This window comes from Paramisgurnus dabryanus, chromosome 1, assembly GCF_030506205.2.
Source record: "Paramisgurnus dabryanus chromosome 1, PD_genome_1.1, whole genome shotgun sequence".
NCBI lineage: Eukaryota > Metazoa > Chordata > Actinopteri > Cypriniformes > Cobitidae > Paramisgurnus > Paramisgurnus dabryanus.
The window spans coordinates 58806722-58833223 of NC_133337.1; the positions used below are offsets into that span (position 1 = coordinate 58806722).

The 26502-nt window shown below is 46.0% G+C and overlaps 25 non-coding genes across 25 annotated transcripts; all 25 read left to right on the top strand.

Annotated features, from left to right (window-relative positions):
- Positions 1–8671: 8671 nt before the first annotated feature.
- On the top strand, positions 8672–8753 carry trnal-uag (transfer RNA leucine (anticodon UAG)). The gene has a single exon. It is a non-coding gene; the product is annotated as a tRNA-Leu (tRNA).
- A 179-nt stretch (positions 8754–8932) lies between these two features.
- trnal-uag (transfer RNA leucine (anticodon UAG)) lies at positions 8933–9014 on the top strand. The gene has a single exon. It is a non-coding gene; the product is annotated as a tRNA-Leu (tRNA).
- Positions 9015–9407: 393 nt separating this feature from the next.
- On the top strand, positions 9408–9489 carry trnal-aag (transfer RNA leucine (anticodon AAG)). Its single transcript has one exon. It is a non-coding gene; the product is annotated as a tRNA-Leu (tRNA).
- Positions 9490–10620: 1131 nt separating this feature from the next.
- On the top strand, positions 10621–10702 carry trnal-aag (transfer RNA leucine (anticodon AAG)). The gene has a single exon. It is a non-coding gene; the product is annotated as a tRNA-Leu (tRNA).
- Positions 10703–11358: 656 nt separating this feature from the next.
- On the top strand, positions 11359–11440 carry trnal-uag (transfer RNA leucine (anticodon UAG)). The gene has a single exon. It is a non-coding gene; the product is annotated as a tRNA-Leu (tRNA).
- A 394-nt stretch (positions 11441–11834) lies between these two features.
- Positions 11835–11916, top strand: trnal-aag (transfer RNA leucine (anticodon AAG)). Its single transcript has one exon. It is a non-coding gene; the product is annotated as a tRNA-Leu (tRNA).
- Positions 11917–13047: 1131 nt separating this feature from the next.
- Positions 13048–13129, top strand: trnal-aag (transfer RNA leucine (anticodon AAG)). The gene has a single exon. It is a non-coding gene; the product is annotated as a tRNA-Leu (tRNA).
- A 628-nt stretch (positions 13130–13757) lies between these two features.
- trnal-aag (transfer RNA leucine (anticodon AAG)) lies at positions 13758–13839 on the top strand. The gene has a single exon. It is a non-coding gene; the product is annotated as a tRNA-Leu (tRNA).
- Positions 13840–14941: 1102 nt separating this feature from the next.
- On the top strand, positions 14942–15023 carry trnal-uag (transfer RNA leucine (anticodon UAG)). Its single transcript has one exon. It is a non-coding gene; the product is annotated as a tRNA-Leu (tRNA).
- Positions 15024–15417: 394 nt separating this feature from the next.
- On the top strand, positions 15418–15499 carry trnal-aag (transfer RNA leucine (anticodon AAG)). Its single transcript has one exon. It is a non-coding gene; the product is annotated as a tRNA-Leu (tRNA).
- A 656-nt stretch (positions 15500–16155) lies between these two features.
- trnal-uag (transfer RNA leucine (anticodon UAG)) lies at positions 16156–16237 on the top strand. Its single transcript has one exon. It is a non-coding gene; the product is annotated as a tRNA-Leu (tRNA).
- Positions 16238–16631: 394 nt separating this feature from the next.
- Positions 16632–16713, top strand: trnal-aag (transfer RNA leucine (anticodon AAG)). The gene has a single exon. It is a non-coding gene; the product is annotated as a tRNA-Leu (tRNA).
- Positions 16714–17369: 656 nt separating this feature from the next.
- trnal-uag (transfer RNA leucine (anticodon UAG)) lies at positions 17370–17451 on the top strand. Its single transcript has one exon. It is a non-coding gene; the product is annotated as a tRNA-Leu (tRNA).
- Positions 17452–17845: 394 nt separating this feature from the next.
- Positions 17846–17927, top strand: trnal-aag (transfer RNA leucine (anticodon AAG)). Its single transcript has one exon. It is a non-coding gene; the product is annotated as a tRNA-Leu (tRNA).
- A 628-nt stretch (positions 17928–18555) lies between these two features.
- Positions 18556–18637, top strand: trnal-aag (transfer RNA leucine (anticodon AAG)). Its single transcript has one exon. It is a non-coding gene; the product is annotated as a tRNA-Leu (tRNA).
- A 656-nt stretch (positions 18638–19293) lies between these two features.
- trnal-uag (transfer RNA leucine (anticodon UAG)) lies at positions 19294–19375 on the top strand. The gene has a single exon. It is a non-coding gene; the product is annotated as a tRNA-Leu (tRNA).
- Positions 19376–19769: 394 nt separating this feature from the next.
- Positions 19770–19851, top strand: trnal-aag (transfer RNA leucine (anticodon AAG)). Its single transcript has one exon. It is a non-coding gene; the product is annotated as a tRNA-Leu (tRNA).
- A 1015-nt stretch (positions 19852–20866) lies between these two features.
- Positions 20867–20948, top strand: trnal-uag (transfer RNA leucine (anticodon UAG)). Its single transcript has one exon. It is a non-coding gene; the product is annotated as a tRNA-Leu (tRNA).
- A 393-nt stretch (positions 20949–21341) lies between these two features.
- Positions 21342–21423, top strand: trnal-aag (transfer RNA leucine (anticodon AAG)). The gene has a single exon. It is a non-coding gene; the product is annotated as a tRNA-Leu (tRNA).
- Positions 21424–22554: 1131 nt separating this feature from the next.
- On the top strand, positions 22555–22636 carry trnal-aag (transfer RNA leucine (anticodon AAG)). The gene has a single exon. It is a non-coding gene; the product is annotated as a tRNA-Leu (tRNA).
- A 1015-nt stretch (positions 22637–23651) lies between these two features.
- trnal-uag (transfer RNA leucine (anticodon UAG)) lies at positions 23652–23733 on the top strand. Its single transcript has one exon. It is a non-coding gene; the product is annotated as a tRNA-Leu (tRNA).
- Positions 23734–24126: 393 nt separating this feature from the next.
- On the top strand, positions 24127–24208 carry trnal-aag (transfer RNA leucine (anticodon AAG)). Its single transcript has one exon. It is a non-coding gene; the product is annotated as a tRNA-Leu (tRNA).
- Positions 24209–24864: 656 nt separating this feature from the next.
- trnal-uag (transfer RNA leucine (anticodon UAG)) lies at positions 24865–24945 on the top strand. Its single transcript has one exon. It is a non-coding gene; the product is annotated as a tRNA-Leu (tRNA).
- Positions 24946–25339: 394 nt separating this feature from the next.
- trnal-aag (transfer RNA leucine (anticodon AAG)) lies at positions 25340–25421 on the top strand. Its single transcript has one exon. It is a non-coding gene; the product is annotated as a tRNA-Leu (tRNA).
- Positions 25422–26077: 656 nt separating this feature from the next.
- trnal-uag (transfer RNA leucine (anticodon UAG)) lies at positions 26078–26159 on the top strand. Its single transcript has one exon. It is a non-coding gene; the product is annotated as a tRNA-Leu (tRNA).
- Positions 26160–26502: the final 343 nt, after the last annotated feature.

The following is a 26502-nucleotide window of genomic DNA, read 5'->3' on the forward strand; positions in this document are numbered from 1 at the left end:
AGTTTCTACAAATTTCTCGCTTGCAGCTATGACCCGTCAAAGTTTGTCGCAATGTTAAGTAAATGGGACTTTTCCGAAGTTTAATGTCCCGTTTTAGGAATTCTGTAAGTCGGATCCCGTCAAAAAGATATAGCACACTTCTTTAGACCAGTCAGAATGTCCGTGGAAAATTTCGTGGATGTAGCTTGAAAGCTGTGGGACGAGTTAGCCGCAGAAATTTTAGTCTCAGAAGAAGAAGAAGAAGAAGAAGAATAATAATAATAAGTTTAAATACAATATCAGTATGTTGGCTTTGTCAAGCCAACATAACTAGATATTAAAGTTTGAAGACAAACTTTATGTTGGCTTGAAAAAGCGTAGCCTGAACGTTTAAAACGGATTGACAGAAGTTTAGTTTAGTAGGCTATCTGGCAGTTAGTATGTTTAAGTATGAAGCTAACATGATTAGCATGAAGCTAGCATGAAGCTAGCATGATGCTAGCATGATTAGCATGAAGCTAGCATGATGCTAGCATGATTAGCATGAAGTTAGCATGATGCTAGCATGATTAGCATGAAGCTAGCATGATGCTAGCATGATTAGCATGAAGCTACCATGATGCTAGCATGAAGCTAGCATGATTAGCATGAAGCTAGCATGAAGCTAACATGATGCTAGCATGATTAGCATGAAGCTAGCATGATGCTAGCATGATTAGCATGTAGCTAGCATGATGTTAGCATGATTAGTATGTAGCTAGCATGAAGCTAGCATGATGTTAGCATGATTAGCATGAAGCTAGCATGATGCTAGCATGATTAGCATGAAGCTAGCATGATTAGCATGTAGCTAGCATGATGCTAGCATGATTAGTATGTAGCTAGCATGAAGCTAGCATGATGCTAGCATGATTAGCATGAAGCTAGCATGATGCTAGCATGATTAGCATGAAGCTAGCATGATGCTAGCATGATTAGCATGAAGCTAGCATGATGCTAGCATGATTAGCATGAAGCTAGCATGATGCTAGCATGATTAGCATGTAGCTAGCATGAAGCTAGCATGATGCTAGCATGATTAGCATGAAGCTAGCATGATGCTAGCATGATTAGCATGAAGCTAGCATGATTAGCATGAAGCTAGCATGAAGCTAGCATGATGCTAGCATGATTAGCATGAAGCTAGCATGAATAGCATGAAGCTAGCATGAAGCTAGCATGAAGCTAGCATGATGCTAGCATGATTAGCATGAAGCTAGCATGATTAGCATGAAGCTAGCATGATGTTAGCATGATTAGCATGTAGCTAGCATGAAGCTAGCATGAAGCTAGCATGATGCTAGCATGATTAGCATGAAGCTAGCATGATGCTAGCATGATAAGCATGAAACTAGCATGATTCTAGCATGATTAGCATGAAGCTAGCATGATGCTAGCATGATTAGCATGAAGCTAGCATGAAACTAGCAAGATTAGCATGAAGCTAGCATGAAGCTAGCACGAGGCTTGCATGATTAACATGAAGTTAGCATGAGAATAGCATGATTAGCATGAAGCTAGCATGATTTAACGTGAAGCTAGCATGATTAGCATGATGCTAGCATGATTAGCATTAAGCTAGCACTATTTAGCGTGCAGCTAACAAGATTTAACATGAAGTTAGCATGATTTAGCATGAAGTTAGCAAGATTTATTATGAAATTAGCATAAAGCTAGCATGAAACTAGCATGAAGCTAGTATGACTTAGCATGGAGCTAGCATGAAGCTAACATGACCCAAAGACCCAACCCCCATGTCTCTAAGATGTTCAGATCCAGAGATATAAGGCTTTGTTTATTATGTTGCTAGGGTGCTCAAATTGGTTGCTAGGGGCGTGGTTTAATACCTCAGTAGGAATCCTAAGAGACTGATTGGATGCCTGAGTAAAATGAGCCCACCCCTATGTCTCTATGACACTCTGGTGTAAAGATATCCATCTGGGCTTTTTATAATGGTAGTCTATGGGAGATGTTGCTAGGGTACCCAAAATTGTTGCTAGGGGCGTGGCTAAATAGCTTTGGGGCGATCCTAAGAGACTGATTGGATGACTGAGTAAAATGAGCCCACCCCCATGTCTCTACGACACTCTAAAGTAAAGATATTCCATCTGGGACGCTTTTATTCCCTTATATGGGCATGTTTCCTGCCCCATTATAAGTCAATGGGAAATTTTGGGGGCCTCTTACACCCCAGGGGTATAGCTTACACCCCATTGTGATGTATGTTCTTACAGAGCCTGTCAGCCACCTTAAATGTGGTAAGCCACAAGTTTCTACAAGTTTCTCACTCACAGCTATGACCCGTCAAAGTTTGTCTCAATGTTAAGTCAATGGAAATTTTGGGGTGTTCGAGACCCCCGTTTAGGAATTCGGAAGGTCCCATCAGTTAGAAAAGATATAGCACACTAAGTCAGACCAGTCTGAAGGTCTGTGGAAAATTTGGTGCATGTAGCTTGAAAGCCCTAGGACGAGTTAGTGTCAGAAATTTTGGGGTAGAATAATAAGATATAAGTTTAATAGCAATAACAATATATTGGCTTTTTCAAAGCCAACATAATAATAAGTTTAAAAGCAATAACAGTATGTTGGCTTTTTCAAGCCAACATAATAATAAGTTTAAATACAATATCAGTATGTTGGCTTTGTCAAGCCAACATAATAATAAAAAGCCCAGTAAGAACAGTACAGCGCATTTTCAATGCACTGTAATAATAATAATAAAAAGCCCAGTAAGAACAGTACAGCGCATTTTCAATGCACTGTAATTAATGAAGTAAAATAAGGAGAGAGTAGAGAGGGAGAGTAAAAAGGAGGTGTCATCTGATGGAGAAATGTGGATATGGGGAAAAAAAGGATGGCTTAGGCCATTGGCCTTACAATTTCTTAATTTAATAAAGGTATTAAGGACCTTGTGAGGCTGATCACTTACCCTCAGGCATTCATGGGGCTGGGAGAAGGACTAAGTTGTGGCAATGGAGAAATGAAAGAAATCCTCCAAACCTCTGACCTGTGGACTAACGTTACATGAGGAGGGACTATTTTTGAACATATCATAGCAGTGTGGCAGCCACTGCTTGGACTCTAAAAGCACAGAGAGAAAACTTGGAGACACAGAGAATCCAGTTTTGTTCAAAGACAATCAAAAAGAGACTGAGGGAAATCCAGAAGGAGACCCTAGAATGACCACACTGTTTTGAAATGCAAAGTGAATAACAGTGATGACTCTTGTGTTCAGCTACTTTCAGCAATTCCTCCAAAAAGCCAGAATCCTGTACCCATCATAAATGACTTTACAGCATCACCATCCCAGAAAGAAAACAACTTGAACTGGGAGAGACAAAGAAAACATGCTGGGGACTACAAAAAGCCTGGCCACGCCAGGAGAGACTTTCTGCTATATCCATGTACCAGCTCTGTGAGTGAAGGGGGGAGGGTGACAGCAGCCTTTCAAAGTCCAGTTTATGGTCCAGTTGTAAGATTTGTTAAGAATATGATTCTCTGGACAAGTATTGCTAATTCAATGTATGTCTATAAACAATAAACAAAACCATGACCATATCTATTCTCATATCAAAATCACACTCCTGTTTACTGGTTAGGAAGATATGCATAATTTGAATTAAGCCATTGGATTTAGTGTTCTCCAGAAGGGTACAAGTATATTAAAGTGATATTAACTGAATCAAAGCAAATGTATATTAGTGTAATAATAGTGATGTATAACAAACAATGAATAAGGGGGAAATGTATTAAAGCACAAATTTGTAATGCAAAGTTATCAAAGTGGGAACTTCAGTGTATTATAATATGAACATGAGAAAGATATTCAACTTAAAAAGTGGAAAAAATAAAATATAGGACAAGAAATTGACATACCATCACAGGAAGGTAAATAAGAAGTAGTTAAGAGTATGGTTGAAAATCAGTTAATAGAATAATGACTTAATGTAACTGATTTATTTCCACAGGTCTCTTGTATACTGGAAAAGGTCTGGGAAGAAAAGGATTTATGGGATATGATGAAAACAAAAAGCTATACAAATCCAGGGGGATAAATCCATTATGCTTAGGAATAACATTAGACTTATGTGCTAAAGTAAAAATAATTTGTAAATGCAAAGAATAAATACAGATGATAACAACATGCAAGATAAAGAAGATGTATTAATTGTTAAAAGATGTAGAGAACAAAGTACTAATTGAAGTATCCAATTAATGACATTATAAGGCTAAACAGTTGATATCCAGATCCACATTGCTAACAAATGTTTTCCCAGATGACAAATACTGTAATTGATCTTTGCTTTATATATTTAAGTATTCAAACAGAAGAAATATTTGTATGTTTTTATGAAATTAAACAATATACAATTTGGTATAGGAACAAAGAGGCTTTCAAAATAATGAGGGACTATATATTCAATGTACTGGACAAGTGGGGTTAATTTCTGCTACAATATTATTAAATTAATTGGCAATCATAAAAGATTAAACTTATATAAAAATGAATGATAATTTTATTAATGGTAACAACACAGCAGATTTGGAAGCAAAAGAAGCCTCAGAATGCCATACAGAAGTAGTGCTTCTATAGTGTTAATACAAAAGCCTTACTTAGAAGATAGAAGGAAAAAAAAGAACAAGCAGGATGTTATGAATAATTTGTGGCACTGAAAAGGGGACAAAGAAAGACATTCATGACATCTAATGTACACATTGGGGATAAATCATTCTATAGTACAGTAAAATGTTACCTTTCCAGATGGGTGGTTTTAATTTCAAATTAAAAACAGGTATAAAAGAACTAATTACAATTAAAGATTAAAAAGAGGAAAAATTGGTATTATTCTCCATATGTGAAAAAATGGTCTCAATATTTGAGTACATTTCTGGTTGAGTTTCTGTTCAACAGGTAAAGCTAGTGCCAAACAATAAGGATAAAAAATATAGAAGAAGTAATCCCTAGATCAGCATTTATTTAAAAACAATAAAGTGAATACTGCAACAATAAAGAACAAAGAAAAGACTAAGATGTGTTTACCATCCTTAATCATAAAAAGTATACCATCCCTTCAATGTCAAACTCAGCAAAAAATGTGAAAGCATGAAACTGAACTGACTGGATGCTTTGTCTCTTGCAATAATGAGTGACAGACTGCAAACTAAAACTGCATGGAATGCTTATTGGTCGACCAATGCCAATACCAATGTCTGCGCAATACTATATAACAAAAATTCATCCCCAAAAAGGACTTCCTCTGGAACGACTGCAGATGGAGCTTTTGGAACAATTGCAAATAAAGATGAGATCTTATATGATAAAACTAACTGTATGCATAAGCTATTTGTGTGCAGGAAAAAGAAAAGGAGCCTGATGAGGAGATGGAGATAAAATGCCATATTGTGCCATGGGATATAGTGGATCTGAGGGTCTTAAGGAGAGAGTGACATAAAACAAGGAGCAGGGAGAGCAGCTCTAACAGCAGGCCAGGGGGGAAGGAGCACATCTGATGTCATCTGAGCCATTGCACAGAGTTCCTAAAATACCAGTCGGAGAAGAGGACAACAAAAACACGATACTGAAGAGGAGAGCTGGGGAGAGAACCAAAAACACGATACAGAAGAGGAGAGCTGAGGAGCAGAGGAGAACTTAAACACAATAATGAAGAAGAGAGCTGAGGAAAAGAAAATAATAAAAGACATGATACAGAAGACAACAACAGAAAAATTAAAAGCAATTCAAGCCTACAAAGAGAAAAAAGAACGAAGAAATGACCACTCAGGGCATATCAAGCAACAACAACAAAGTTAAGAAAAATGTGTAAATGAGAAGAGACTTTCAGGAGCAACAACCAATGAGTGCAAAGCAGTGGAGTTCATAAGCAATACACAGGGACAAAGCTGCTGATAATGTGTAAAGGACACACAAGGAAAACTTTAAGGAATTAGCCATGGAAATTGAAAAATAAAGCTAATAACCAGTTTGACAATTATCAGCAACATATGGTAAATTCACATGACTACAATCAATAATCAAATTTCTCTTCAATTAACTTTTCACCTATCAGCAAGGATCAGTAACACTTCAGCGAGGACCAGTAACACCAGTGAGAATTTATTCTACAATAATCTCTGCAGAACCAAAATTTAGATAAAATACTGAAGATACCAAAACAACAAGGAGACAAGGACATCTAAAGAAGAAAAAGGACAACAACGGAAGGAAAAAATATATTTTGGACATTTTATGGGAAACAACAAAAAACATAATGAATAGTACAAATGGGTAATTTTCAAAGCTAAGAGAAATTGGTATGAACAATTGCTTATTATACTCTGAATTATGAAAGGTAATAATAATCAAAAGTCAACATGATATTATAGGGGTGTTCAATTTAACAAATTGACAAATTCTGGTTTAAATATCAATTTTATAGGGCATATTTTGGTAAATAGTCTCAATTTTGGAAAGTTAATAAAAGCATTAAAATAGAAAAAAGGCAGAATAGGAAAAAAAAAAATAAAAAAAATACTAAAGATTATGAATGCTACAGTAAACCTGATGGAACTAAAGATGAGGGATATTTAAAGGGAATATTCTATAACACAGAACTTGAACAAATCAAATATAAAATTCCAAAAGCTATTATAAATCCTTAACAATTTTGGCTTTAGGTATGGAAAGGGTGGACAATGCTGGTATACAGTAAAAAGAATGTGGGAATCAGATCATAGCAGTGGACATATGAAGATCAAACAGTAATGTTAGCAGAATTATTTTGGTTTAATTTTGATTTGATGGGAAATTATAACTTATGGTAGTTTTGCAATTGGAGAAGAAATATATATGTACTAGATTAAGGTTAATTCAATAAATCATCATGGTTTTAAGTTTGGACAAAATACTGAGAAAACAAATGATAAAACTAAAATAGCTTATCCCTAAATTGGTTTGGTGTTCCCATATATACATTACAATTTAAGCAAGAAATGAGATAAAATCATGGTTAGAATATTGATAAATAAATATTAATAAATTATATTAAATATAATCAACAGAGGTTTATTAATTTTAACAAATGATGCTTTAACAGCCTTAGAAAAACAATGAGATACTACAAAGGGGTATAGTTTTATTGTATGGAGATTAATGTTATACCTACCAATACAACACCAAAATAGGCATTCATTGAAACTATCAATAAACTTAAGAGTTTACGGTTAGAAACTGCAACTAAAACAAGAAGAAATATGCTGAGGAGTTGGTTTAATTTAAATTTAGGAAATTGGGGAAAATGGTTTGTCAAATTATCAAAGGTATATTTTGGTATGTCAAATGATTTATAGGTTAAATGATGCAAATGATTAAAGGTATAGGTTAAAGGATGAATATTATCAAAGGTATTAGGAAAAGGATGCAAATTATCAGAGGTTAAGAATTTGCAATTTTAATGGGATTGTTATTTTATTGTGTACTCCCTATTTTGAAACAAATGTTAATAGAAATATCAAGATGAAAAGTTACTTCATATAGGAAATTACAAAGTGCATCAAAAATGGGTTTTGCAAAAGTTTGAAAATGGTAATACTACATCAGAAAAAGATAATAAGAATTGAAAAGGTATTTGACTAATTTCCACTCTTATGATGAATATGGATGTTTTTATGAGCTCTGATTTTACAGCAACAATGACATAATGAAGTATATTCTATGATCATAAAGGTTTATTAATTGAAGGAGTAGGTTCTTTTACTTCTCCAAGAGAAGATGTTTGTTCCACACTCCACCAAAGTGCGGCAGCATGATTTAGTCATTGGTAAAGGGAAAGATGGCTTAGTTGGGCCATTAATTAGCTTGACTTAATTGAACTGGACTATGAAGTTGCACTTTGGGTGAGACTTGTGAAAGTCTCAAAGGGTGGAATGAAGAAGATTTTTTAATTCAGAACTATATTTTTAATTCAGAACTATATCTTTGGTGAACATGGTATTCAGATTCAAATGTGTTTTGCAAGAATGTATGTCTCATGCTTGTAAGCTAAAGACTAGCAGTCTTAAAGACTGCAATGTATGCAGAGTTTAAAATATGGTAACTGAGAGCAGAGCTAAAAATGCATAGGCTGACATTTGGAAGGAATGAAGTTACCACACCTGTCAAACATAAAAACATGCTAAAAACAACTACATGGGAGGGGTTTCAACTTTTAGAGAACTGTATATTAGGTTGCATTCTGAAAAAGACTCTTTAGTTGCCTGGCCACCAACTCGGCCTTATTGTTGTATGCAATAAAGTCATCTTTTGGCAATGGAACCCTCTGCTGAAAATTATTTTTCATAATCACTACAAAAATCCACAACAGGGGGCGTGGGTTCGAATCCCACCGCTGCCAGGAGTAGTTTTAAAGAGGTTCTATTGCCAGCACTCAGGCACTGCGTCAGATATTTCTGTAAGAGGTTTGGGAGACTCAACTGGCTTCTGCACTCAAGCATTTTAGTTGGGCAGAAGCGCTTGCTGACGAGCTTTGGGAATCCTAGCAGAGAGGTCTCCTCCAAGAGGTCTCCTCCAAGAGGTCTCCTCCAAGAGGTCTCCTCCAAGAGGTCTCCTCCAAGAGGTCTCCTCCAAGAGGTCTCCTCCAAGAGGTCTCCTCCAAGAGGTAGCTTGGCCGAGGGGTCCAAGGCGCTGGATTTAGGCTCCAGTCTCTCCGGGGGCGTGGGTTCGAATCCCACCGCTGCCAGCAGTGGTTTTAAATAGGTTCTATTGCCAGCAGTCAGGCACTGCGTCAGATCTTTCTGTAAGAGGTTTGGGAGACTCAACTGGCTTCTGCACTCAAGCATTTTAGTTGGGCAGAAGCGCTTGCTGACGAGCTTTGGGAATCCCAGCAGAGAGGTCTCCTCGAAGAGGTCTCCTCCAAGAGGTAGCGTGGCCGAGCGGTCCAAGGCGCTGGATTTAGGCTCCAGTCTCTCCGGGGGTGTGGGTTCGAATCCCACCGCTGCCAGCAGTGGTTTTAAATAGGCTTTGATGTCAGCTAGGCCATCTATGTGCTTTGGAAGCATCACGTTGAGCGTTTCTCAATCGGAAGTCTGCTGCCACCGGCGTCTATCTTGTAGGCTGCATACGTCATAAAGACTGTCTGTTTACAGAAAACTTACAATAATAAAGTTGACTATTATTCTTAGTCGATTGTAATCATTTTGTAATACGCTTGTGACTAGCGAGTGTAAGGCTCGGTTAACTTGAATGAACCAGGCTTGATGCATGATGCAGCCTTCCCATTGAGAAACGGCCATGGTTTCGCAGGTGTTGCTTTGCGAGTGAGGTCACCAGAAAGAGATTGAGGCTGTCCACGGGGGTCACCTGCAACAGAAGCGGGCAAAAAGGGTTTCCAGCAGGTAGCGTGGCCGAGCGGTCCAAGGCGCTGGATTAAGGCTCCAGTCCCTTCGGGGGCGTGGGTTCGAATCCCACCGCTGCCAGATGTGGCTTTAAGCAGACTGTAACACCAGCTGTCTTGCATTAATTCTAAGGCATGGAAAACGCTCTTTAGTGTTAGTGCTACTCAACACAGCAGGACCTAAAGGCCGAACAATAGTTCTGCACAGGACCTACGCCGTGAGCTTTATTTTATACTCCAGCACCGTTGATCCCGCCGACGTGCCTTTACACGTGCAAAACGCTAATGTCCACAGCAGTATTGCTGGTGTGTACACGGTATTAAGGCAAAACCTGGAGAGGAAGCAGCTTGCTGTGTACGTTTGCCCAGAGAAGCATCAGCAGTGATAGAGGTAAACGGACAGCCACTTTTGTTGCAGCTCGAGGTAAATGTCTCTCTTCAACTTTGTCCATCTTTTGTTTTCTAGCAGACCAATCACAGCGCATGCGGTCCCCGTAAAATTGACGCGCTGTTACGTTTAGTCTCTTCGGGGGCGTGGGTTCGAATCCCACCGCTGCCAGGAGTAGTTTTAAAGAGGTTCTATTGCCAGCAGTCAGGCACTGCGTCAGATCTTTCTGTAAGAGGTTTGGGAGACTCAACTGGCTTCTGCACTCAAGCATTTTAGTTGGGCAGAAGCGCTTGCTGACGAGCTTTGGGAATCCCAGCAGAGAGGTCTCCTCGAAGAGGTCTCCTCCAAGAGGTAGCGTGGCCGAGCGGTCCAAGGCGCTGGATTTAGGCTCCAGTCTCTCCGGGGGCGTGGGTTGAATCCCACCGCTGCCAGCAGTGGTTTTAAATAGGCTTTGATGTCAGCTAGGCCATCTATGTGCTTTGGAAGCATCACGTTGAGCGTTTCTCAATCGGAAGTCTGCTGCCACCGGCGTCTATCTTGTAGGCTGCATACGTCATAAAGACTGTCTATTTACAGAAAACTAACAACAATAAAGTTGACTATTATTCTTAGTCGATTGTAATCATTTTGTAATACGCTTGTGACTAGCGAGTGTAAGGCTCGGTTAACTTGAATGAACCAGGCTTGATGCATGATGCAGCCTTCCCATTGAGAAACGGCCATGGTTTTGCAGGTGTTGCTTTGTGAGTGAGGTCCCCAGAAAGAGATTGAGGCTGTCCACGGGGGGTCACCTGCAACAGAAGCGGGCAAAAAGGGTTTCCAGCAGGTAGCGTGGCCGAGCGGTCCAAGGCGCTGGATTAAGGCTCCAGTCCCTTCGGGGGCGTGGGTTCGAATCCCACCGCTGCCAAATGTGGCTTTAAGCAGGCTGTAACACCAGCTGTCTTGCATTAATTCTAAGGCATGGAAAACACTCTTTAGTGTTAGTGCTACTCAACACAGCAGGACCTAAAGGCCGAACAATAGTTCTGCACAGGACCTACGTCGTGAGCTTTATTTTATACTCCAGCACCGTTGATCCCGCCGACGTGCCTTTACACGTGCAGAACGCTAATGTCCACAGGAGTATTGCTGGTGTGTAAACGGTATTAAGGCAAAAGCCGGAGAGGAAGCAGCTTGCTGTGTACGTTTGCCCAGAGAAGCATCAGCAGTGATAGAGGTAAACGGACAGCCACTTTTGTTGCAGCTCGAGGTAAATGTCTCTCTTCAACTTTGTCCATCTTTTGTTTTCTAGCAGACCAATCACAGCGCATGCGGTCCCCGTAAAATTGACGCGCTGTTACGTTCAGTCTCTACAGGGGCGTGGGTTCGAATCCCACCGCTGCCAGGAGTAGTTTTAAAGAGGTTCTATTGCCAGCAGTCAGGCACTGCGTCAGATCTTTCTGTAAGAGGTTTGGGAGACTCAACTGGCTTCTGCACTCAAGCATTTTAGTTGGGCAGAAGCGCTTGCTGACGAACTTTGGGAATCCCAGCAGAGAGGTCTCCTCGAAGAGGTCTCCCCCAAGAGGTAGCGTGGCCGAGCGGTCCAAGGCGCTGGATTTAGGCTCCAGTCTCTCCGGGGGCGTGGGTTCGAATCCCACCGCTGCCAGCAGTGGTTTTAAATAGGCTTTGATGTCAGCTAGGCCATCTATGTGCTTTGGAAGCATCACGTTGAGCGTTTCTCAATCGGAAGTCTGCTGCCACCGGCGTCTATCTTGTAGGCTGCATACGTCATAAAGACTGTCTGTTTACAGAAAACTTACAATAATAAAGTTGACTATTATTCTTAGTCGATTGTAATCATTTTGTAATACGCTTGTGACTAGCGAGTGTAAGGCTCGGTTAACTTGAATGAACCAGGCTTGATGCATGATGCAGCCTTCCCATTGAGAAACGGCCATGGTTTCGCAGGTGTTGCTTTGCGAGTGAGGTCCCCAGAAAGAGATTGAGGCTGTCCACGGGGGGTCACCTGCAACAGAAGCGGGCAAAAAGGGTTTCCAGCAGGTAGCGTGGCCGAGCGGTCCAAGGCGCTGGATTAAGGCTCCAGTCCCTTCGGGGGCGTGGGTTCGAATCCCACCGCTGCCAGATGTGGCTTTAAGCAGGCTGTAACACCAGCTGTCTTGCATTAATTCTAAGGCATGGAAAACGCTCTTTAGTGTTAGTGCTACTCAACACAGCAGGACCTAAAGGCCGAACAATAGTTCTGCACAGGACCTACGCCGTGAGCTTTATTTTATACTCCAGCACCGTTGATCCCGCCGACGTGCCTTTACACGTGCAAAACGCTAATGTCCACAGCAGTATTGCTGGTGTGTACACGGTATTAAGGCAAAACCTGGAGAGGAAGCAGCTTGCTGTGTACGTTTGCCCAGAGAAGCATCAGCAGTGATAGAGGTAAACGGACAGCCACTTTTGTTGCAGCTCGAGGTAAATGTCTCTCTTCAACTTTGTCCATCTTTTGTTTTCTAGCAGACCAATCACAGCGCATGCGGTCCCCGTAAAATTGACGCGCTGTTACGTTTAGTCTCTTCGGGGGCGTGGGTTCGAATCCCACCGCTGCCAGGAGTAGTTTTAAAGAGGTTCTATTGCCAGCAGTCAGGCACTGCGTCAGATCTTTCTGTAAGAGGTTTGGGAGACTCAACTGGCTTCTGCACTCAAGCATTTTAGTTGGGCAGAAGCGCTTGCTGACGAGCTTTGGGAATCCCAGCAGAGAGGTCTCCTCGAAGAGGTCTCCTCCAAGAGGTAGCGTGGCCGAGCGGTCCAAGGCGCTGGATTTAGGCTCCAGTCTCTCCGGGGGCGTGGGTTGAATCCCACCGCTGCCAGCAGTGGTTTTAAATAGGCTTTGATGTCAGCTAGGCCATCTATGTGCTTTGGAAGCATCACGTTGAGCGTTTCTCAATCGGAAGTCTGCTGCCACCGGCGTCTATCTTGTAGGCTGCATACGTCATAAAGACTGTCTATTTACAGAAAACTAACAACAATAAAGTTGACTATTATTCTTAGTCGATTGTAATCATTTTGTAATACGCTTGTGACTAGCGAGTGTAAGGCTCGGTTAACTTGAATGAACCAGGCTTGATGCATGATGCAGCCTTCCCATTGAGAAACGGCCATGGTTTTGCAGGTGTTGCTTTGTGAGTGAGGTCCCCAGAAAGAGATTGAGGCTGTCCACGGGGGGTCACCTGCAACAGAAGCGGGCAAAAAGGGTTTCCAGCAGGTAGCGTGGCCGAGCGGTCCAAGGCGCTGGATTAAGGCTCCAGTCCCTTCGGGGGCGTGGGTTCGAATCCCACCGCTGCCAGATGTGGCTTTAAGCAGGCTGTAACACCAGCTGTCTTGCATTAATTGACTCAACTGGCTTCTGCACTCAAGCATTTTAGTTGGGCAGAAGCGCTTGCTGACGAGCTTTGGGAATCCCAGCAGAGAGGTCTCCTCGAAGAGGTCTCCTCCAAGAGGTAGCGTGGCCGAGCGGTCCAAGGCGCTGGATTTAGGCTCCAGTCTCTCCGGGGGCGTGGGTTGAATCCCACCGCTGCCAGCAGTGGTTTTAAATAGGCTTTGATGTCAGCTAGGCCATCTATGTGCTTTGGAAGCATCACGTTGAGCGTTTCTCAATCGGAAGTCTGCTGCCACCGGCGTCTATCTTGTAGGCTGCATACGTCATAAAGACTGTCTATTTACAGAAAACTAACAACAATAAAGTTGACTATTATTCTTAGTCGATTGTAATCATTTTGTAATACGCTTGTGACTAGCGAGTGTAAGGCTCGGTTAACTTGAATGAACCAGGCTTGATGCATGATGCAGCCTTCCCATTGAGAAACGGCCATGGTTTTACAGGTGTTGCTTTGTGAGTGAGGTCCCCAGAAAGAGATTGAGGCTGTCCACGGGGGGTCACCTGCAACAGAAGCGGGCAAAAAGGGTTTCCAGCAGGTAGCGTGGCCGAGCGGTCCAAGGCGCTGGATTAAGGCTCCAGTCCCTTTGGGGGCGTGGGTTCGAATCCCACCGCTGCCAGATGTGGCTTTAAGCAGGCTGTAACACCAGCTGTCTTGCATTAATTCTAAGGCATGGAAAACACTCTTTAGTGTTAGTGCTACTCAACACAGCAGGACCTAAAGGCCGAACAATAGTTCTGCACAGGACCTACGTCGTGAGCTTTATTTTATACTCCAGCACCGTTGATCCCGCCGACGTGCCTTTACACGTGCAGAACGCTAATGTCCACAGGAGTATTGCTGGTGTGTACACGGTATTAAGGCAAAAGCCGGAGAGGAAGCAGCTTGCTGTGTACGTTTGCCCAGAGAAGCATCAGCAGTGATAGAGGTAAACGGACAGCCACTTTTGTTGCAGCTCGAGGTAAATGTCTCTCTTCAACTTTGTCCATCTTTTGTTTTCTAGCAGACCAATCACAGCGCATGCGGTCCCCGTAAAATTGACGCGCTGTTACGTTCAGTCTCTACAGGGGCGTGGGTTCGAATCCCACCGCTGCCAGGAGTAGTTTTAAAGAGGTTCTATTGCCAGCAGTCAGGCACTGCGTCAGATCTTTCTGTAAGAGGTTTGGGAGACTCAACTGGCTTCTGCACTCAAGCATTTTAGTTGGGCAGAAGCGCTTGCTGACGAGCTTTGGGAATCCCAGCAGAGAGGTCTCCTCGAAGAGGTCTCCCCCAAGAGGTAGCGTGGCCGAGCGGTCCAAGGCGCTGGATTTAGGCTCCAGTCTCTCTTTAAGCAGGCTGTCCTCCAAGAGGTCTCCTCCAAGAGGTCTCCTCCAAGAGGTCTCCTCCAAGAGGTCTCCTCCAAGAGGTCTCCTCCAAGAGGTCTCCTCCAAGAGGTCTCCTCCAAGAGGTCTCCTCCAAGAGGTAGCTTGGCCGAGGGGTCCAAGGCGCTGGATTAAGGCTCCAGTCTCTCCGGGGGCGTGGGTTCGAATCCCACCGCTGCCAGGAGTAGTTTTAAAGAGGTTCTATTGCCAGCAGTCAGGCACTGCGTCAGATCTTTCTGTAAGAGGTTTGGGAGACTCAACTGGCTTCTGCACTCAAGCATTTTAGTTGGGCAGAAGCGCTTGCTGACGAGCTTTGGGAATCCCAGCAGAGAGGTCTCCTCGAAGAGGTCTCCTCCAAGAGGTAGCGTGGCCGAGCGGTCCAAGGCGCTGGATTTAGGCTCCAGTCTCTCCGGGGGCGTGGGTTCGAATCCCACCGCTGCCAGCAGTGGTTTTAAATAGGCTTTGATGTCAGCTAGGCCATCTATGTGCTTTGGAAGCATCACGTTGAGCGTTTCTCAATCGGAAGTCTGCTGCCACCGGCGTCTATCTTGTAGGCTGCATACGTCATAAAGACTGTCTGTTTACAGAAAACTTACAATAATAAAGTTGACTATTATTCTTAGTCGATTGTAATCATTTTGTAATACGCTTGTGACTAGCGAGTGTAAGGCTCGGTTAACTTGAATGAACCAGGCTTGATGCATGATGCAGCCTTCCCATTGAGAAACGGCCATGGTTTTGCAGGTGTTGCTTTGTGAGTGAGGTCCCCAGAAAGAGATTGAGGCTGTCCACGGGGGGTCACCTGCAACAGAAGCGGGCAAAAAGGGTTTCCAGCAGGTAGCGTGGCCGAGCGGTCCAAGGTGCTGGATTAAGGCTCCAGTCCCTTCGGGGGCGTGGGTTCGAATCCCACCGCTGCCAAATGTGGCTTTAAGCAGGCTGTAACACCAGCTGTCTTGCATTAATTCTAAGGCATGGAAAACACTCTTTAGTGTTAGTGCTACTCAACACAGCAGGACCTAAAGGCCGAACAATAGTTCTGCACAGGACCTACGTCGTGAGCTTTATTTTATACTCCAGCACCGTTGATCCCGCCGACGTGCCTTTACACGTGCAGAACGCTAATGTCCACAGGAGTATTGCTGGTGTGTACACGGTATTAAGGCAAAACCTGGAGAGGAAGCAGCTTGCTGTGTACGTTTGCCCAGAGAAGCTTCAGCAGTGATAGAGGTAAACGGACAGCCACTTTTGTTGCAGCTCGAGGTAAATGTCTCTCTTCAACTTTGTCCATCTTTTGTTTTCTAGCAGACCAATCACAGCGCATGCGGTCCCCGTAAAATTGACGCGCTGTTACGTTTAGTCTCTTCGGGGGCGTGGGTTCGAATCCCACCGCTGCCAGGAGTAGTTTTAAAGAGGTTCTATTGCCAGCAGTCAGGCACTGCGTCAGATCTTTCTGTAAGAGGTTTGGGAGACTCAACTGGCTTCTGCACTCAAGCATTTTAGTTGGGCAGAAGCGCTTGCTGACGAGCTTTGGGAATCCCAGCAGAGAGGTCTCCTCGAAGAGGTCTCCTCCAAGAGGTAGCGTGGCCGAGCGGTCCAAGGCGCTGGATTTAGGCTCCAGTCTCTCCGGGGGCGTGGGTTCGAATCCCACCGTTGCCAGCAGTGGTTTTAAATAGGCTTCGATGTCAGCTAGGCCATCTATGTGCTTTGGAAGCATCACGTTGAGCGTTTCTCAATCGGAAGTCTGCTGCCACCGGCGTCTATCTTGTAGGCTGCATACGTCATAAAGACTGTCTATTTACAGAAAACTAACAACAATAAAGTTGACTATTATTCTTAGTCGATTGTAATCATTTTGTAATACGCTTGTGACTAGCGAGTGTAAGGCTCGGTTAACTTGAATGAACCAGGCTTGATGCATGATGCAGCCTTCCCATTGAGAAACGGCCATGGTTTTGCAGGTGTTGCTTTGTGAGTGAGGTCCCCAGAAAGAGATTGAGGCTGTCCACGGGGGGTCACCTGCAACAGAAGCGGGCAAAAAGGGTTTCCAGCAGGTAGCGTGGCCGAGCGGTCCAAGGCGCTGGATTAAGGCTCCAGTCCCTTCGGGGGCGTGGGTTCGAATCCCACCGCTGCCAAATTTGGCTTTAAGCAGGCTGTAACACCAGCTGTCTTGCATTAATTCTAAGGCATGGAAAACACTCTTTAGTGTTAGTGCTACTCAACACAGCAGGACCTAAAGGCCGAACAATAGTTCTGCACAGGACCTACGTCGTGAGCTTTATTTTATACTCCAGCACCGTTGATCCCGCCGACGTGCCTTTACACGTGCAGAACGCTAATGTCCACAGGAGTATTGCTGGTGTGTACACGGTATTAAGGCAAAAGCCGGAGAGGAAGCAGCTTGCTGTGTACGTTTGCCCAGAGAAGCATCAGCAGTGATAGAGGTAAACGGACAGCCACTTTTGTTGCAGCTCGAGGTAAATGTCTCTCTTCAACTTTGTCCATCTTTTGTTTTCTAGCAGACCAATCACAGCGCATGCGGTCCCCGTAAAATTGACGCGCTGTTACGTTCAGTCTCTACAGGGGCGTGGGTTCGAATCCCACCGCTGCCAGGAGTAGTTTTAAAGAGGTTCTATTGCCAGCAGTCAGGCACTGCGTCAGATCTTTCTGTAAGAGGTTTGGGAGACTCAACTGGCTTCTGCACTCAAGCATTTTAGTTGGGCAGAAGCGCTTGCTGACGAGCTTTGGGAATCCCAGCAGAGAGGTCTCCTCGAAGAGGTCTCCCCCAAGAGGTAGCGTGGCCGAGCGGTCCAAGGCGCTGGATTTAGGCTCCAGTCTCTCCGGGGGCGTGGGTTCGAATCCCACCGCTGCCAGCAGTGGTTTTAAATAGGCTTTGATGTCAGCTAGGCCATCTATGTGCTTTGGAAGCATCACGTTGAGCGTTTCTCAATCGGAAGTCTGCTGCCACCGGCGTCTATCTTGTAGGCTGCATACGTCATAAAGACTGTCTATTTACAGAAAACTAACAACAATAAAGTTGACTATTATTCTTAGTCGATTGTAATCATTTTGTAATACGCTTGTGACTAGCGAGTGTAAGGCTCGGTTAACTTGAATGAACCAGGCTTGATGCATGATGCAGCCTTCCCATTGAGAAACGGCCATGGTTTTGCAGGTGTTGCTTTGTGAGTGAGGTCCCCAGAAAGAGATTGAGGCTGTCCACGGGGGGTCACCTGCAACAGAAGCGGGCAAAAAGGGTTTCCAGCAGGTAGCGTGGCCGAGCGGTCCAAGGCGCTGGATTAAGGCTCCAGTCCCTTCGGGGGCGTGGGTTCGAATCCCACCGCTGCCAGATGTGGCTTTAAGCAGGCTGTAACACCAGCTGTCTTGCATTAATTGACTCAACTGGCTTCTGCACTCAAGCATTTTAGTTGGGCAGAAGCGCTTGCTGACGAGCTTTGGGAATCCCAGCAGAGAGGTCTCCTCGAAGAGGTCTCCTCCAAGAGGTAGCGTGGCCGAGCGGTCCAAGGCGCTGGATTTAGGCTCCAGTCTCTCCGGGGGCGTGGGTTGAATCCCACCGCTGCCAGCAGTGGTTTTAAATAGGCTTTGATGTCAGCTAGGCCATCTATGTGCTTTGGAAGCATCACGTTGAGCGTTTCTCAATCGGAAGTCTGCTGCCACCGGCGTCTATCTTGTAGGCTGCATACGTCATAAAGACTGTCTATTTACAGAAAACTAACAACAATAAAGTTGACTATTATTCTTAGTCGATTGTAATCATTTTGTAATACGCTTGTGACTAGCGAGTGTAAGGCTCGGTTAACTTGAATGAACCAGGCTTGATGCATGATGCAGCCTTCCCATTGAGAAACGGCCATGGTTTTGCAGGTGTTGCTTTGTGAGTGAGGTCCCCAGAAAGAGATTGAGGCTGTCCACGGGGGGTCACCTGCAACAGAAGCGGGCAAAAAGGGTTTCCAGCAGGTAGCGTGGCCGAGCGGTCCAAGGCGCTGGATTAAGGCTCCAGTCCCTTCGGGGGCGTGGGTTCGAATCCCACCGCTGCCAGATGTGGCTTTAAGCAGGCTGTAACACCAGCTGTCTTGCATTAATTCTAAGGCATGGAAAACACTCTTTAGTGTTAGTGCTACTCAACACAGCAGGACCTAAAGGCCGAACAATAGTTCTGCACAGGACCTACGTCGTGAGCTTTATTTTATACTCCAGCACCGTTGATCCCGCCGACGTGCCTTTACACGTGCAGAACGCTAATGTCCACAGGAGTATTGCTGGTGTGTACACGGTATTAAGGCAAAAGCCGGAGAGGAAGCAGCTTGCTGTGTACGTTTGCCCAGAGAAGCATCAGCAGTGATAGAGGTAAACGGACAGCCACTTTTGTTGCAGCTCGAGGTAAATGTCTCTCTTCAACTTTGTCCATCTTTTGTTTTCTAGCAGACCAATCACAGCGCATGCGGTCCCCGTAAAATTGACGCGCTGTTACGTTCAGTCTCTACAGGGGCGTGGGTTCGAATCCCACCGCTGCCAGGAGTAGTTTTAAAGAGGTTCTATTGCCAGCAGTCAGGCACTGCGTCAGATCTTTCTGTAAGAGGTTTGGGAGACTCAACTGGCTTCTGCACTCAAGCATTTTAGTTGGGCAGAAGCGCTTGCTGACGAGCTTTGGGAATCCCAGCAGAGAGGTCTCCTCGAAGAGGTCTCCCCCAAGAGGTAGCGTGGCCGAGCGGTCCAAGTCGCTGGATTTAGGCTCCAGTCTCTCCGGGGGCGTGGGTTCGAATCCCACCGCTGCCAGCAGTGGTTTTAAATAGGCTTTGATGTCAGCTAGGCCATCTATGTGCTTTGGAAGCATCACGTTGAGCGTTTCTCAATCGGAAGTCTGCTGCCACCTTCGTCTATCTTGTAGGCTGCATACGTCATAAAGACTTTCTGTTTACAGAAAACTTACAATAATAAAGTTGACTATTATTCTTAGTCGATTGTAATCATTTTGTAATACGCTTGTGACTAGCGAGTGTAAGGCTCGGTTAACTTGAATGAACCAGGCTTGATGCATGATGCAGCCTTGCCATTGAGAAACGGCCATGGTTTCGCAGGTGTTGCTTTGCGAGTGAGGTCCCCAGAAAGAGATTGAGGCTGTCCACGGGGGGTCACCTGCAACAGAAGCGGGCAAAAAGGGTTTCCAGCAGGTAGCGTGGCCGAGCGGTCCAAGGCGCTGGATTAAGGCTCCAGTCCCTTCGGGGGCGTGGGTTCGAATCCCACCGCTGCCAGATGTGGCTTTAAGCAGGCTGTAACACCAGCTGTCTTGCATTAATTCTAAGGCATGGAAAACGCTCTTTAGTGTTAGTGCTACTCAACACAGCAGGACCTAAAGGCCGAACAATAGTTCTGCACAGGACCTACGTCGTGAGCTTTATTTTATACTCCAGCACCGTTGATCCCGCCGACGTGCCTTTACACGTGCAGAACGCTAATGTCCACAGGAGTATTGCTGGTGTGTACACAGTATTAAGGCAAAAGCCGGAGAGGAAGCAGCTTACTGTGTACGTTTGCCCAGAGAAGCATCAGCAGTGATAGAGGTAAACGGACAGCCACTTTTGTTGCAGCTCGAGGTAAATGTCTCTCTTCAACTTTGTCCATCTTTTGTTTTCTAGCAGACCAATCACAGCGCATGCGGTCCCCGTAAAATTGACGCGCTGTTACGTTCAGTCTCTTCGGGGGCGTGGGTTCGAATCCCACCGCTGCCAGGAGTAGTTTTAAAGAGGTTCTATTGCCAGCACTCAGGCACTGCGTCAGATATTTCTGTAAGAGGTTTGGGAGACTCAACTGGCTTCTGCACTCAAGCATTTTAGTTGGGCAGAAGCGCTTGCTGACGAGCTTTGGGAATCCTAGCAGAGAGGTCTCCTCCAAGAGGTCTCCTCCAAGAGGTCTCCTCCAAGAGGTCTCCTCCAAGAGGTCTCCTCCAAGAGGTCTCCTCCAAGAGGTCTCCTCCAAGAGGTCTCCTCCAAGAGGTCTCCTCCAAGAGGTAGCTTGGCCGAGGGGTCCAAGGCGCTGGATTAAGGCTCCAGTCTCTCCGGGGGCGTGGGTTCGAATCCCACCGCTGCCAGCAGTGGTTTTAAATAGGTTCTATTGCCAGCAGTCAGGCACTGCGTCAGATCTTTCTGTAAGAGGTTTGGGAGACTCAACTGGCTTCTGCACTCAAGCATTTTAGTTGGGCAGAAGCGCTTGCTGACGAGCTTTGGGAATCCCAGCAGAGAGGTCTCCTCGAAGAGGTCTCCTCCAAGAGGTAGCGTGGCCGAGCGGTCCAAGGCGCTGGATTTAGGCTCCAGTCTCTCCGGGGGCGTGGTTTCGAATCCCACCGCTGCCAGCAGTGGTTTTAAATAGGCTTTGATGTCAGCTAGGCCATCTATGTGCTTTGGAAGCATCACGTTGAGCGTTTCTCAATCGGAAGTCTGCTGCCACCGGCGTCTATCTTGTAGGCTGCATACGTCATAAAGACTGTCTGTTTACAGAAAACTTACAATAATAAAGTTGACTATTATTCTTAGTTGATTGTAATCATTTTGTAATACGCTTGTGACTAGCGAGTGTAAGGCTCGGTTAACTTGAATGAACCAGGCTTGATGCATGATGCAGCCTTCCCATTGAGAAACGGCCATGGTTTCGCAGGTGTTGCTTTGCGAGTGAGGTCACCAGAAAGAGATTGAGGCTGTCCACGGGGGTCACCTGCAACAGAAGCGGGCAAAAAGGGTTTCCAGCAGGTAGCGTGGCCGAGCGGTCCAAGGCGCTGGATTAAGGCTCCAGTCCCTTCGGGGGCGTGGGTTCGAATCCCACCGCTGCCAGATGTGGCTTTAAGCAGACTGTAACACCAGCTGTCTTGCATTAATTCTAAGGCATGGAAAACGCTCTTTAGTGTTAGTGCTACTCAACACAGCAGGACCTAAAGGCCGAACAATAGTTCTGCACAGGACCTACGCCGTGAGCTTTATTTTATACTCCAGCACCGTTGATCCCGCCGACGTGCCTTTACACGTGCAAAACGCTAATGTCCACAGCAGTATTGCTGGTGTGTACACGGTATTAAGGCAAAACCTGGAGAGGAAGCAGCTTGCTGTGTACGTTTGCCCAGAGAAGCATCAGCAGTGATAGAGGTAAACGGACAGCCACTTTTGTTGCAGCTCGAGGTAAATGTCTCTCTTCAACTTTGTCCATCTTTTGTTTTCTAGCAGACCAATCACAGCGCATGCGGTCCCCGTAAAATTGACGCGCTGTTACGTTTAGTCTCTTCGGGGGCGTGGGTTCGAATCCCACCGCTGCCAGGAGTAGTTTTAAAGAGGTTCTATTGCCAGCAGTCAGGCACTGCGTCAGATCTTTCTGTAAGAGGTTTGGGAGACTCAACTGGCTTCTGCACTCAAGCATTTTAGTTGGGCAGAAGCGCTTGCTGACGAGCTTTGGGAATCCCAGCAGAGAGGTCTCCTCGAAGAGGTCTCCTCCAAGAGGTAGCGTGGCCGAGCGGTCCAAGGCGCTGGATTTAGGCTCCAGTCTCTCCGGGGGCGTGGGTTGAATCCCACCGCTGCCAGCAGTGGTTTTAAATAGGCTTTGATGTCAGCTAGGCCATCTATGTGCTTTGGAAGCATCACGTTGAGCGTTTCTCAATCGGAAGTCTGCTGCCACCTTCGTCTATCTTGTAGGCTGCATACGTCATAAAGACTGTCTGTTTACAGAAAACTTACAATAATAAAGTTGACTATTATTCTTAGTCGATTGTAATCATTTTGTAATACGCTTGTGACTAGCGAGTGTAAGGCTCGGTTAACTTGAATGAACCAGGCTTGATGCATGATGCAGCCTTGCCATTGAGAAACGGCCATGGTTTCGCAGGTGTTGCTTTGCGAGTGAGGTCCCCAGAAAGAGATTGAGGCTGTCCACGGGGGGTCACCTGCAACAGAAGCGGGCAAAAAGGGTTTCCAGCAGGTAGCGTGGCCGAGCGGTCCAAGGCGCTGGATTAAGGCTCCAGTCCCTTCGGGGGCGTGGGTTCGAATCCCACCGCTGCCAGATGTGGCTTTAAGCAGGCTGTAACACCAGCTGTCTTGCATTAATTCTAAGGCATGGAAAACGCTCTTTAGTGTTAGTGCTACTCAACACAGCAGGACCTAAAGGCCGAACAATAGTTCTGCACAGGACCTACGTCGTGAGCTTTATTTTATACTCCAGCACCGTTGATCCCGCCGACGTGCCTTTACACGTGCAGAACGCTAATGTCCACAGGAGTATTGCTGGTGTGTACACAGTATTAAGGCAAAAGCCGGAGAGGAAGCAGCTTACTGTGTACGTTTGCCCAGAGAAGCATCAGCAGTGATAGAGGTAAACGGACAGCCACTTTTGTTGCAGCTCGAGGTAAATGTCTCTCTTCAACTTTGTCCATCTTTTGTTTTCTAGCAGACCAATCACAGCGCATGCGGTCCCCGTAAAATTGACGCGCTGTTACGTTCAGTCTCTTCGGGGGCGTGGGTTCGAATCCCACCGCTGCCAGGAGTAGTTTTAAAGAGGTTCTATTGCCAGCACTCAGGCACTGCGTCAGATATTTCTGTAAGAGGTTTGGGAGACTCAACTGGCTTCTGCACTCAAGCATTTTAGTTGGGCAGAAGCGCTTGCTGACGAGCTTTGGGAATCCTAGCAGAGAGGTCTCCTCCAAGAGGTCTCCTCCAAGAGGTCTCCTCCAAGAGGTCTCCTCCAAGAGGTCTCCTCCAAGAGGTCTCCTCCAAGAGGTCTCCTCCAAGAGGTCTCCTCCAAGAGGTCTCCTCCAAGAGGTAGCTTGGCCGAGGGGTCCAAGGCGCTGGATTAAGGCTCCAGTCTCTCCGGGGGCGTGGGTTCGAATCCCACCGCTGCCAGCAGTGGTTTTAAATAGATTCTATTGCCAGCAGTCAGGCACTGCGTCAGATCTTTCTGTAAGAGGTTTGGGAGACTCAACTGGCTTCTGCACTCAAGCATTTTAGTTGGGCAGAAGCGCTTGCTGACGAGCTTTGGGAATCCCAGCAGAGAGGTCTCCTCGAAGAGGTCTCCTCCAAGAGGTAGCGTGGCCGAGCGGTCCAAGGCGCTGGATTTAGGCTCCAGTCTCTCCGGGGGCGTGGGTTCGAATCCCACCGCTGCCAGCAGTGGTTTTAAATAGGCTTTGATGTCAGCTAGGCCATCTATGTGCTTTGGAAGCATCACGTTGAGCGTTTCTCAATCGGAAGTCTGCTGCCACCGGCGTCTATCTTGTAGGCTGCATACGTCATAAAGACTGTCTGTTTACAGAAAACTTACAATAATAAAGTTGACTATTATTCTTAGTCGATTGTAATCATTTTGTAATACGCTTGTGACTAGCGAGTGTAAGGCTCGGTTAACTTGAATGAACCAGGCTTGATGCATGATGCAGCCTTCCCATTGAGAAACGGCCATGGTTTCGCAGGTGTTGCTTTGCGAGTGAGGTCACCAGAAAGAGATTGAGGCTGTCCACGGGGGTCACCTGCAACAGAAGCGGGCAAAAAGGGTTTCCAGCAGGTAGCGTGGCCGAGCGGTCCAAGGCGCTGGATTAAGGCTCCAGTCCCTTCGGGGGCGTGGGTTCGAATCCCACCGCTGCCAGATGTGGCTTTAAGCAGACTGTAACACCAGCTGTCTTGCATTAATTCTAAGGCATGGAAAACGCTCTTTAGTGTTAGTGCTACTCAACACAGCAGGACCTAAAGGCCGAACAATAGTTCTGCACAGGACCTACGCCGTGAGCTTTATTTTATACTCCAGCACCGTTGATCCCGCCGACGTGCCTTTACACGTGCAAAACGCTAATGTCCACAGCAGTATTGCTGGTGTGTACACGGTATTAAGGCAAAACCTGGAGAGGAAGCAGCTTGCTGTGTACGTTTGCCCAGAGAAGCATCAGCAGTGATAGAGGTAAACGGACAGCCACTTTTGTTGCAGCTCGAGGTAAATGTCTCTCTTCAACTTTGTCCATCTTTTGTTTTCTAGCAGACCAATCACAGCGCATGCGGTCCCCGTAAAATTGACGCGCTGTTACGTTTAGTCTCTTCGGGGGCGTGGGTTCGAATCCCACCGCTGCCAGGAGTAGTTTTAAAGAGGTTCTATTGCCAGCAGTCAGGCACTGCGTCAGATCTTTCTGTAAGAGGTTTGGGAGACTCAACTGGCTTCTGCACTCAAGCATTTTAGTTGGGCAGAAGCGCTTGCTGACGAGCTTTGGGAATCCCAGCAGAGAGGTCTCCTCGAAGAGGTCTCCTCCAAGAGGTAGCGTGGCCGAGCGGTCCAAGGCGCTGGATTTAGGCTCCAGTCTCTCCGGGGGCGTGGGTTGAATCCCACCGCTGCCAGCAGTGGTTTTAAATAGGCTTTGATGTCAGCTAGGCCATCTATGTGCTTTGGAAGCATCACGTTGAGCGTTTCTCAATCGGAAGTCTGCTGCCACCGGCGTCTATCTTGTAGGCTGCATACGTCATAAAGACTGTCTATTTACAGAAAACTAACAACAATAAAGTTGACTATTATTCTTAGTCGATTGTAATCATTTTGTAATACGCTTGTGACTAGCGAGTGTAAGGCTCGGTTAACTTGAATGAACCAGGCTTGATGCATGATGCAGCCTTCCCATTGAGAAACGGCCATGGTTTTGCAGGTGTTGCTTTGTGAGTGAGGTCCCCAGAAAGAGATTGAGGCTGTCCACGGGGGGTCACCTGCAACAGAAGCGGGCAAAAAGGGTTTCCAGCAGGTAGCGTGGCCGAGCGGTCCAAGGCGCTGGATTAAGGCTCCAGTCCCTTCGGGGGCGTGGGTTCGAATCCCACCGCTGCCAAATGTGGCTTTAAGCAGGCTGTAACACCAGCTGTCTTGCATTAATTCTAAGGCATGGAAAACACTCTTTAGTGTTAGTGCTACTCAACACAGCAGGACCTAAAGGCCGAACAATAGTTCTGCACAGGACCTACGTCGTGAGCTTTATTTTATACTCCAGCACCGTTGATCCCGCCGACGTGCCTTTACACGTGCAGAACGCTAATGTCCACAGGAGTATTGCTGGTGTGTACACGGTATTAAGGCAAAAGCCGGAGAGGAAGCAGCTTGCTGTGTACGTTTGCCCAGAGAAGCATCAGCAGTGATAGAGGTAAACGGACAGCCACTTTTGTTGCAGCTCGAGGTAAATGTCTCTCTTCAACTTTGTCCATCTTTTGTTTTCTAGCAGACCAATCACAGCGCATGCGGTCCCCGTAAAATTGACGCGCTGTTACGTTCAGTCTCTACAGGGGCGTGGGTTCGAATCCCACCGCTGCCAGGAGTAGTTTTAAAGAGGTTCTATTGCCAGCAGTCAGGCACTGCGTCAGATCTTTCTGTAAGAGGTTTGGGAGACTCAACTGGCTTCTGCACTCAAGCATTTTAGTTGGGCAGAAGCGCTTGCTGACGAGCTTTGGGAATCCCAGCAGAGAGGTCTCCTCGAAGAGGTCTCCCCCAAGAGGTAGCGTGGCCGAGCGGTCCAAGGCGCTGGATTTAGGCTCCAGTCTCTCCGGGGGCGTGGGTTCAAATCCCACCGCTGCCAGCAGTGGTTTTAAATATGCTTTGATGTCAGCTAGGCCATCTATGTGCTTTGGAAGCATCACGTTGAGCGTTTCTCAATCGGAAGTCTGCTGCCACCGGCGTCTATCTTGTAGGCTGCATACGTCATAAAGACTGTCTGTTTACAGAAAACTTACAATAATAAAGTTGACTATTATTCTTAGTCGATTGTAATCATTTTGTAATACGCTTGTGACTAGCGAGTGTAAGGCTCGGTTAACTTGAATGAACCAGGCTTGATGCATGATGCAGCCTTCCCATTGAGAAACGGCCATGGTTTCGCAGGTGTTGCTTTGCGAGTGAGGTCCCCAGAAAGAGATTGAGGC